This window comes from Pristiophorus japonicus, unplaced genomic scaffold (assembly GCF_044704955.1).
Source record: "Pristiophorus japonicus isolate sPriJap1 unplaced genomic scaffold, sPriJap1.hap1 HAP1_SCAFFOLD_219, whole genome shotgun sequence".
NCBI classification, from domain to species: domain Eukaryota; kingdom Metazoa; phylum Chordata; class Chondrichthyes; family Pristiophoridae; genus Pristiophorus; species Pristiophorus japonicus.
In genome coordinates this window covers 483,174-493,740 of record NW_027251897.1, presented here as the reverse complement: position 1 = coordinate 493,740, position 10,567 = coordinate 483,174, and the positions used below count along the sequence as shown (strand labels likewise).

General features: G+C 46.7%; 1 non-coding gene across 1 annotated transcript; it reads left to right on the top strand.

Moving 5' to 3' along the window:
* Positions 1-328: 328 nt before the first annotated feature.
* trnan-guu (transfer RNA asparagine (anticodon GUU)) lies at positions 329-402 on the top strand. The gene has a single exon. It is a non-coding gene; the product is annotated as a tRNA-Asn (tRNA).
* Positions 403-10,567: the final 10,165 nt, after the last annotated feature.

The following is a 10,567-nucleotide window of genomic DNA, read 5'->3' as shown; positions in this document are numbered from 1 at the left end:
AATCACAGGAATATCCGCAGTCAGGTGCTGAAAAGGAATTAAAACCTAATACCGGCTTCGAGACAATCAGAATACTTTGTCACAGACAAGGCACCGGAAGGCTGGAAGGCAGATCACACCGGTTGTGGGAGAGCTGGTTGGTGGTGACATGGAAGTGTCTGCAGTGTGTGGGACCAGACTGCTTCCACACATCCACAATGAATGTCCCTCAATTTATTTGGGAAAAGGACAACTGAGAGTCGACAAGTTCCATCCCGGTCGGAGCAATCTGAAGCTTTAACTGACTGACACCCTGGTTTTGGATGTCTTGCACCTTATACTTCCATCAGTCTCTGTGGCGCAATGGGTTAGCGCGTTCGGCTGTTAACCGAAAAGTTGGTGGTTCGAGCCCACCCAGGGACTAAGTGTTTAGCTGTTTTTCACCGCGTATTCGGTGCCGCACAGTCCCAGGTTGTCATTGTGCGTTTTGGCTGCACGAATCTGTTCCGCAAATGTTGCCAGCTGTGCTATTATCCAATTAGTTCCCACTCCAATATTTTATGAGCATTCAGTTCAAGTAAAACGATAACAATTTTTTACATGGATCATGTTTCTCCATCCAGCCCATTAGAAATAAATTATGTTATTGGGTTTAAAGAAACTGGTGGGAATTGATTCTATTGATACATATATCGAACTGGAACTTCGGTCTCAAGTGCTCCTCCTATCAAGAATCGGCACACACACAATCAATGGTTTTGCAACTGAGTCATAAACACTGACAATTTTAAACCATTCTCATACAGCGTGTAAATGAGATAGGGATAAAACTTCATCACATGTAAAGAGAAAATGAATGATTGAAGATACCACTGTTCCTCAGTAATTCTATTATTGTTTATTTCATTCTGAAGAAGGTTATCGGCTAATTAACGGTGATTAAAAGAATTCTTACTTTTGCACGTTAGCTGCATGTCGTCAATGTTATAAGGGTTTTTAATTTAAAAATGTTGTTCCAAAAGTTATCGACGAGACCTGGAATCAAAGCTGTTTTTCGGTGGCATAAGGAGTGGTTTTACCCAATCATTTAAAGGTGATTTCAAAGAATCACGTGGCGTTAAATTCACATCACGTTTACCATTTGTTTTGGTGTGAAACAAGTGGATTTAAAAGAACAATAATGTTAAATACAGAGTAAAGCTACAACTACGCAGTCACATCAAAGCCTCCCAGGGCAGGTACAGTATGCGTTAGACACAGAGTAAAGCTCCCTCTACATTGCCCCATCAAACTCTCAGGGCATGTACGGCACAAATTAGTTACAACATAAATCTCCCGCTACACAGTCCCATCAAACTCTTCCAGGGCAGGTGCATGTTGCATATGGGTGGCAGTGTGAGCTGCGAGGAGGATGCTATTAGGCTGCAGAGTGACTTGGATAGGTTAGGTGAGTGGACAAATGCATGGCAGATGAGGTATAATGTGGATAAATGTGAGATTATCCACTTTGGTGGTAAAAACAGAGAGACAGACTATTATCTGAATGTTGACAGATTACGATAATGGAAGGTGCAACGAGACCTGGGTGTCATGTTACATCAGTCATTGAAGGTTAGCATGCAGGTACAGCAGGCTGTTAAGAAATCAAATGGCATGTTGGCCTTCATAGCGAGGGGATTTGAATACAGGGGCAGGCAGGTGTTGCTACAGTTGTACAGGGCCTTGGTGAGGCCACACCTGGTGTATTGTGTACAGTTTTGGTCTCCTAACTTGAGGAAGGACATTCTTGCTATTGAGGGAGTGCAGCGAAGATTCACCAGACTGATTCCCGGGATGGCGGGACTGATCTATCAAGAAAGACTGGATCAACTGGGCTTGTATTCACTGGAGTTCAGAAGAATGAGAGGGGACCTCATAGAAACGTTTAAAATTCTGACGGGTTTAGACAGGTTAGATGCAGGAAGAATGTTCCAATGTTGGGGAAGTCCAGAACCAGGGGTCACAGTCTGAGGATAAGGGGTAAGCCATTTAGGACCGAGATGAGGAGAAACTTCTTCACCCAGAGAGTGGTGAACCTGTGGAATTCTCTACCACAGAAAGTTGTTGAGGCCAATTCACTAAATATATTCAAAAGGGAGTTAGATGAAGTCCTTACTACTCGGGGGATCAAGGGTTATGGCGAGAAAGCAGGAAGGGAGTACTGAAGTTTCATGTTCAGCCATGAACTCATTGAATGGCGGTGCAGGCTAGAAGGGCTGAATGGCCTGCTCCTGCACCTATTTTCTATGTTTCTAACTCAGCAGGCTTACGACCGTGAACTCAATCAGGTGCATCCTGACCGTACTTTTCTAGCTCTCGAACAAAGGATTAAACATGGAGGCTTTCTTTATATACAAGAGTTGCATGTGTGTGTCTGTGGCCCAATGATCTTCGACGGTCGGTCCCCCTGGTGGCAGGTAAACCCGGGCATATGTACATTACAGTGCAGCACGTGTTTAAATCTCCCTCTACACTGTCCCATCAAACCCTCCCAGGGCCGGCACAGCACAGGATAGATACAGAGCAAAGCACCCACTATTCTGTCCCATCAAACCCGTCAGGGCAGGTACAGTACGGATTAGATACAGATCAAAGCCCCCTCTACATTGTCTCATCAAAGACTCAGAGAGCAGGTACAGACTAAAGCTTCCTCGACACTGTCACATCAAACCCTCCCAGGGCAGGTACAGTATGTGTTATATACAGAGTAAAGCTTCCCCTATATTGTCCCATCAAAGACTCACAGAGCAGATACAGCCCATCTAAGATATACAATAAAGCTTCCTCTAACCTGTCCCATCAAACCCTCCCAGGGCAAGTACAGCATCGGTTAGATACAGAGTAAAGCTCCCTCTACACTGTACCATCAAATCCTCCCAGGACAGATCCAGCACGGGGTTAGATACAGAGTAAAGCTCCTTCTACACTGTCCCATCAATCTCTCCCAGGGCAGGTATAGCCCGGGGTTAGATACAGAATAAAGCGCCGTCTGCACTGTCCCATCAATCTCTCCCAGGGCAGGTATAGCACGGGGTTAGATATAGAGTAAAGCTCCCTCTACACTGTCCCATCAATCTCTCCCAGGGCAGGTACAGCACGGGGTTAGATACAGAGTAAAGCTCCCTCTACACTGTCCCATCAATCTCTCCCAGGGCAGGTACAGCGCGGGGTTAGATACAGAGTAAAGCTCCCTCTACACGGTCCCATCAATCTCTCCCAGGGCTGGTACAGCACGGGTTAGATACAGAGTAAAGCTCCCTCTACACTTTCCCATCATTCTCTCCCAGGGCTGGTACAGCACGGGTTATGTTAGCACAAATATTTTCCTGGAAGAATCATTCGACACTCGGGGTCGGTTCCAACGCCAAAATGGCCTTTATTACACCGGCGGGGAGAGAGCCTCTGGTCCAACTCCAGGCACTCCACTCCACCGAACAAAGAAATTCATCAATATTTATATATTTTACAACAGTTCATTACAATTACTTAGCCCATGTCGGCTGGACACAATCCAATCATAACGACTATAAATTACAAATCGATTCCACTGGGACAATGGAATTGGCCCCCAGGCACCAGGGGACTGCGTGATCACCTCATGTTTTAGCTGGGGATTATTCATGGCCTCGTGATATTCTCCAGATCCCCTTATCTCTACTGTCCTTGGGTTCTGTCTGCACCTAACCTCCTTATCCTTACACAGTCACAGGAATTTCTTTGTTCAGTATTCTGCTGGGACATCTTGTCTGTGGTTTGTTGATTAAGGATGTTCTGCTGAGCTCGCTCTTTCCAGTGTTCCTGTACACGAAACTGCAGTGTCATCAGCTACCCAAAAATGTAGTCAAGCTAACTGTTAGCTGAATTCCCCTAGTGCTTTGCAGAATCCCTGGCAGCCATTTTATATCTGGCTACCATTTTACACATATATGCATACATAGATTCAGCAGGTGCCTGTGCCTTTGCCCTAAAACAATCCCCCCTTTCGGTAATGGACTAATCCTAGTCTCCTTTAACCGACAACATAATTTGTAACTCTACTTATGTACCACCCGGTACTTCCTGCCTCAACGTGCTGGCCAGTCACGTGGTGTCAGAAGTCCCAATTGCTTAGATCAAATTGATATAGTTCAGATTACCCCGTCCCTCTGCTGGACAAGTCACTTTATTTACTTGAGCCCTTGTTCTGACTCTCCTTTGTCGTGCATAATGCCTGCAGGATCGACAGGCCATGACTCTCCATGTTAGTGCTAAGACCAGCTGTATCCCTACCAGTATGTGTGATATTATTCCAATCCAGGGGTGGATGTTTACATTCATGCCCCAGTCCCAGACCCTCCTCCACCAACTCTGGTTTTGTAACTCTTGGTCAGTATCCTTCTCCAGTATTTCAATCTTTGTCTGTAGTTGGTGGTAGAGTCTGACACACTGGTCTACTCTGAGTCTTAGTCCCCTTAATACTGCAACTAAATGTGGGATAGGGGCCTGCTCGGGCTCGTCATAACCCTGCAGGTGATCGTGGAGCTGATCGATGGCGTTAATGATTTTGGGCCTCGGTGTCTAACCTGGATAATGCGGGCTTGTCCTATTGTGAGGTCGGAGGGCTGTGAAGCAAAAGTTTGGTTGCGAGATCTGGCATTGTAAGCCATTGTACCAATATGAATGTGCCGTGGTAGAGACACAGTATTTCCCTTTGCCCCCGTAACCTGTTCTGGATAAATGTGTGGGGGCAGGTACTATTTCCAATACACATCCATCGGTTGGATTAAATCCACATTCGACCAGTTCTCCCTGTCCCACCGGGTGAGGGCACACCGTAATGTCACCCGTCTGCTTGCATCCCGTCAGGGAGATCCCATAGAGTGTGTTGTCTCTGCGGACAGCAGGAGCTGCGGTCAGATAGTAATGGAGGGAGGTGTTTTCCGGTATTATCCCGATATTCCACAGTTGATAAAGGGGAAACGATCCTGAGTCTTGTGTGACTATAGGTATCATCAGGGCTATTCCCACTCCGGCAGCTTTGCCCATTCGGCAGTTTGGGATCACTGGGCATACTCTGGTTAGTCCCTTCAGAGTGCAATTACCCAGTGTCCTCTTCAGTTTGGCCAACTGAGCCAGATGTGGGCTGTCTATCCAGTCTGGCAAATCCTCCCTTTGGATATAATCGAGGTTGTGGCGTATCTGTCCCACCATCCATAGGCCATAAGCGTGACAGAGTTGTCCCTGTCTAAGTTTTGCGGTATCTTCTCTCTCTCTGTCGATAAGGTGATTGATAGTTTTTGCCTGAGCTTCCAGGACCGAGAGGCCATCCAATTGGATTTCAGCACCCTCTCTTCCGAGTTCAGCTTGATCTTCCTGATTCCGCTCTGCCCGTTCTAATAATCCCTTCATAGAAACATAGAAACATAGAAAATAGGTGCAGGAGCAGGCCATTCAGCCCTTCTAGCCTGCACCGCCATTCAATGAGTTCATGGCTGAACATGACACTTCATTACCCACTTCCTGCTTTCACGCCATACCCCTTGATCCCCCGAGTAGTAAGGACTTCATCTAACTCCCTTTTGAATATATTTAGTGAATTGGCCTCAACTACTTCCTGTGGTAGAGAATTCCACAGGTTCACCACTCTCTGGGTGAAGAAGTATCTCCTTATCTCGGTCCTAAATAGCTTACCCCTTATCCTTAGACTGTGACCCCTGGTTCTGGATTTCCCCAACATTGGGAACATTCTTCCTGCATCCAACCTGTCCAAACCCGTCAGAATTTTAAACGTATCTATGAGGTCCCCTCTCACTCTTCTGAACTCCAGTGAATACAAGCCCAGTTGATCCAGTCTTTCTTGATAGGTCAGTTCCACCATCCCGGGAATCAGTCTGGTGAATCTTCGCTGCACTCCCTCAATAGCAAGAATGTCCTTCCTCAAGTTAGGAGACCAAAACTGTACACAATACACCAGGTGTGGCCTCACCAAGGCCCTGTACAACTGTAGCAACACCTCCCTGCCCCTGTACTCAAATCCCCTCGCTATGAAGGCCAACATGCCATTTGCTTTCTTAACCGCCTGCTGTACCTGCATGCCAACCTTCAATGACTGATGTACCATGACACCCAGGTCTCGTTGCACCTTCCCTTTTCCTAATCTGTCACCATTCAGATAATAGTCTGTCTCTCTGTTTTTACCACCAAAGTGGATAACCTCACATTTATCCATATTATACTTCATCTGCCACGCATTTGCCCACTCACCTAACCTATCCAAGTCACTCTGTAGCCTCATAGCATCCTCCTCGCAGCTCACACTGCCACCCAACTTAGTGTCATCCGCAAATTTGGAGATACTACATTTAATCCCCTCGTCGAAATCATTAATGTACAATGTAAACAGCTGGGGCCCCAGCACAGAACCCTGCGGTACCCCACTAGTCACTGCCTGCCATTCCGAAAAGTACCCATTTACTCCTACTCTTTGCTTCCTGTCTGACAACCAGTTCTCAATCCACGTCAGCACACTACTCCCAATCCCATGTGCTTTAACTTTGCACATTAATCTCCTGTGTGGGACCTTGTCGAAAGCCTTCTGAAATTCCAAATATACCACATCAACTGGTACTCCTTTGTCCACTTTATTGGAAACATCCTCAAAAAATTTCAGAAGATTTGTCAAGCATGATCTCCCTTTCACAAGTCCATGCTGACTTGGACCTATCATGTCACCATTTTCCAAATGCGCTGCTATGACATCCTTAATAATTGATTCCATCATTTTACCCACTACTGAGGTCAGGCTGACCGGTCTATAATTCCCTGCTTTCTCTCTCCCTCCTTTTTTAAAAAGTGGGGTTACATTGGCTACCCTCCACTCGATGGGAACTGATCCAGAGTCAATGGAATGTTGGAAAATGACTGTCAATGCATCCGCTATTTCCAAGGACACCTCCTTAAGTACTCTGGGATGCAGTCCATCAGGCCCTGGGGATTTATCGGCCTTCAATCCCATCAATTTCCCCAACACAATTTCCCGACTAATAAAGATTTCCCTCAGTTCCTCCTCCTTAATAGACCCTCTGACCACTTTTATATCCGGAAGGTTGTTTGTGTCCTCCTTAGTGAATACTGAACCAAAGTACTTGTTCAATTGGTCTGCCATTTCTTTTTTTCCCCGTGATGACTTCCCCTGATTCTGACTGCAGGGGACCTACGTTTGTCTTTACTAACCTTGTTCTCTTTACATACCTATAGAAACTTTTGCAATCCGCCTTAATGTTCCCTGCAAGCTTCTTCTCGTACTCCATTTTCCCTGCCCTAATCAAACCCTTTGTCCTCCTCTGCTGAGTTCTAAATTTCTCCCAGTCCCCAGGTTCGCTGCTATTTCTGGCCAATTAGTATGCCATTTCCTTGGCTTTAATACTATCCCTGATTTCCCTAGATAGCCACAGTTGAGCCACCTTCCCTTTTTTATTTTTACACCAGACAGGACTGTACAATTGTTGTAATTCATCCATGCGGTCTCTAAATGTCTGCCATTGCCCATCCACAGTCAACCCCTTAAGTATCATTAGCCAATCTATCTTAGCCAATTCAAGCCTCATACCTTCAAAGTTACCCTTCTTTGAGTTCTGGACCATGGTCTCTGAATTAACTGTTTCATTGTCCATCCTAATGCAGAATTTCACCATATTATGGTCACTCTTCCCCAAGGGGCCTCGCACAATGAGATTGCTGATTAATCCTCTCTCATTACACAACACCCAGTCTAAGATGGCCTCCCCCCTAGTTGGTTCCTCGACATATTGGTCTAGAAAACCATCCCTTATGCATTCCAGGAAATCCTCCTCCACCGTATTGCTTCCAGTTTGGCTAGCCCAATCTATGTGCATATTAAAGTCACCCATTATAACTGCTGCACCTTTATTGCATGCACTCCTAATTTCCTGTTTGATGCCCTCCCCAACATCACTACTACTGTTTGGAGGTCTGTACACAACTCCCACTAACGATTTTTGCCCTTTAGTGTTCTGCAGCTCTACCCATATAGATTCCACATCATCCAAGCTAATGTCTTTCCTAACTGTTGCATTAATCTCCTCTTTAACCAGCAATGCTGCCCCACCTCCGTTTCCTTTTATTCTATCCTTCCTGAATGTTGAATACCCCTGGATGTTGAGTTCCCAGCCCTGATCATCATGGAGCCACGTCTCCGTAATCCCAATCACATCATATTTGTTAACATCTATTTGCACAGTTAATTCATCCACCTTATTGCGGATACTCCTTGCATTAAGACACAAAGCCTTCAGGCTTGCTTTTTTAATATCCTTTGTCCTTCTAGAATTTTGCTGTACAGTGACCCTTTTTGTTCTTTGCCTTGGGTTTCTCTGCCCTCCACTTTTCCTCATCTCCTTTCTGTCTTTTGCTTTTGCCTCATTTTTCTCTCCCTCTGTCTCCCTGCATAGGTTCCCATCCCCCTGCAATATTAATTTAACTCCTCCCCAACAGCACTAGCAAACACTCCCCCTAGGACATTGGTTCCGGACCTGCCCAGGTGCAGACCGTCTGGTTTGTACTGGTCCCACCTCCCCCAGAACCGGTTCCAATGCCCCAAGAATTTGAATCCCTCCCTGCTGCACCACTGCTCAAGCCATGTATTCATCTGCGCTATCCTGCGATTCCTACTCTGACTAGCACGTGGCACTGGTAGCAATCCCGAGATTACTACTTTTGAGGTCCTACTTTTTAATTTAGCTCCTAGCTCCTTAAATTCTTTTCGTAGGACCTGATACCTTTTTTTACCTATGTCGTTGGTACCAATGTGCACCACGACAACTGGCTGTTCTCCCTCCCATTTCAGAATGTCCTGCACCCGCTCCGAGACATCCTTGACCCTTGCACCAGGGAGGCAACATACCATCCTGGAGTCTCGGTTGCGTCCGCAGAAACGCCTATCTATTCCCCTCACCATCGAATCCCCTATCACTATCGCGCTCCCACTCTTTTTCATGCCCTCCTTTGCAGCAGAGCCACCTACGGTGCCATGAACTTGGCTGCTGCTGCCCTCCCCTGATGAGTCATCCTCCGCAACAGTACTCAAAGCAGTGTTTCTGTTTTGCAGGGGGATGACCACAGGGGACCCCTGCACTATCTTTCTTGCACTGCTCTTCCTGCTGGTCTTCCATTCCCTATCTGGCTGTGGACCCTTCTCCTGCGGTAAGACCAACTCACCACACGTGATACTCACGTCATTCTCAGCATCGTGGATGCTCCAGAGTGAATCCACCCTTAGCTCCAATTCCGCAACGCGGACCGTCAAGAGCTCGAGGCGGATACACTTCCCACACACGTAGCGCCCAGGGACACCGGAAGTGTCCCCGAGTTCCCACATGGTACAGGAGGAGCATATCACGTGACCGAGCTCTCCTGCCATGCCTTAACCTTCGATACACTTAAATTGGTAATAACAATGTTGCAGTTCACTTACTGATATAAAAAAGAAAAGAAAAGCTACTCACCAATCACCAGCCAATCACTTATCCCATTGGCTGTGACGTCACTTTTTGATTCCTTTCTACTTCTATTTTGCTTTCTCTCCCGCTGTAGCTGCACCGGTACGCTGGCTCTCGATCTCCCGTTGGGCCTTTTATAGGTCGCTCCCCTCTCACCAACTGCCGCTGGCTCTCGATCTCCCGCTGGGCCTTTTATAGGTCCCTCCCCTCTCACCAACTGCCGCTGGCTCTCGATTTCCCGCTGGGCTTTTGATAGGTCGCTCCCCTCTCACCACTTTAAGCTGCTCCACCCTTTCATTTAGCCTTTGTATGTCCAGTGAGTTTACTATGGAGGTTCCAGCATTAAAACTGGTCGCAACATCATTAACTATTTCCCTCTTAGTCCTATGAACTGGCTCCTGTCCTCGGAATCTGCTGGCACCCATTGTATCGGCAGCCTGCTGCATTTCAACTTTACTTAATACATTATACATATTTCTTGCCTGTTCTGTACAATATTCCGGCATCTGTATACCTGAGATATTGATCAGGACAGGCACAATTTCATGCTTGACATTATCATACAATAGTTCACCCTCGTTGGACAGCACAATCCCATTTTCCGGTCCCCTTGTAATTGTTGGACATGACAATTCCATGAGCAGTGTGGTGGTTCTTATGGGGTGCGGTGTCGGAGGGGGTGAGAAGCATATATACAATGATATTGCGGCAGCCTCTCCCTCCTCATAGTATCCCCACAGCCCCACCCCCTCTTTGTGGGTGACTAACGGTTGTGGTTGGGCAGGAGGCGCGCAAATTATTCCAAAGGTACATTCATCGGGCCCCCCCCGGCCTCCCTTCGTCTAATGCAACTGCTTCTTGTACCCGTCGAGCATCGCACACATACTCTATTCTTATCCGGATTCATTTGCAGCCACGCGTTAAAATAAGTTCTGTCCTTGCTCAAGTCCTTGGCTGCTGGAATGCATATTCCGTCAGTAAAAGTAAACAAAACCCCACAGTTGATGCAGTTGTGTCTTTCTTGCGTGTGCTGTACCTCTCGTAGTCCGTCT